Here is a 1,270-nt window from a genome sequence, read left to right on the forward strand (position 1 = left end):
CTCAACAGTAAAATAATTCATTGCCCAAAATATCTTTGCTGAAAAATTCAAATAGCCAGATGGTGGTTGTGTAGCCTTATATCCTTTGAAAATACGCTGTAGTCAACAGATTATAAGTCAGTGAGGAAAAGAGGGGTTGATATTCAGTGTAAATGAAATGTGATCATAACCATGTATCTCCTATATGCAGAATTACAAGAGGATAAGATGACAGAAAAAAAATTCTATTTTCCTTAGTACAGGTCATATTTTGTGCTAAAAACAGATATTCTTGACTTTGACTCTTCATAATTTCACAGGCTAAGAAAGTCCAGGACATCGCTTCTCGGCCTTTTGGCTAAGATCAAGTGTAGAAAGTTCAGGACATCTGCTCTCACTCAAAAAGTAACCATTGGAACATACATAAAGACCTGATGAAGGGCCTTCTGCATCATAAAATTCAATCATTTAATTCATCATTATTATGTAATATTAGGGCAAATCTATCAAGCCTTTTGCCTTATTTTGCTAATCAGGATTAAATGTTACTCACCAATTGAAGAATTCCAAACAACTGTTACCCACTTCTGATATATGTACTTGGCTTCTCTTGTTGCCATTTCAGCTGTGGATATGGTCCAGAGTTGGGGCTTAGAAATATTTAGGCCTTACAACTGGGACAACGTAATTATAACAACTGGGACACGTAATTGTAGTTATCTGACAAATACAATTGTCTATAATGGGCTGTGTTTGTTCTTTTGCAGACAACACTATGTTATGCATTTTGAAGGCAGCGTCACTGATTCGGTGACACGTGGCCGAGCTTCTGAGGTTCTGGTCACCTCCTTCATGCGAACGGTTACGGAAAACTGTCACACTATCGAGAAGATGGTTTTTTAAACCACTAAGAAGTGAAATCTGTCATAATGGTCAAAATAAGGATTATAGGAGATAAAATTATCATTGATGAAGCCACTTTGGTGACAGAATTCTCATTTTCCCTATGCCTTCTGCCTTTCCTTCATCTACTAGCCTTCAAATTTGCCATACATTTTGCCATGGAAACATGTTACTTTCTATTGTTCCCCTGACATGTCAAATGTGGCATTCCCAACCCAGTACCTGGACAGAAAACGGTATGCGAAGTCCCCATTTTGGACTTCATAAAAATATGAAGCTCAGAGTCCGTTTGAATAGTAAAATAGAAAGTCAATTTAAATGATAGAACTAAAAACTCACTAAAACCAATAAATGAAAATGTGAGATGTCGTACCTAAATTGCACTCAC

The 1,270-nt window shown here is 36.8% G+C and overlaps 1 non-coding gene across 1 annotated transcript; it reads left to right on the plus strand.

The window, feature by feature from the left end:
* Positions 1-317: 317 nt before the first annotated feature.
* On the plus strand, positions 318-512 carry LOC115498889. The gene has a single exon (XR_003964002.1). It is a non-coding gene; the product is annotated as a U2 spliceosomal RNA (small nuclear RNA).
* Positions 513-1,270: the final 758 nt, after the last annotated feature.

Source organism: Lynx canadensis, chromosome D3 (genome assembly GCF_007474595.2).
Source record: "Lynx canadensis isolate LIC74 chromosome D3, mLynCan4.pri.v2, whole genome shotgun sequence".
Taxonomy (NCBI): Eukaryota; Metazoa; Chordata; class Mammalia; order Carnivora; family Felidae; genus Lynx; species Lynx canadensis.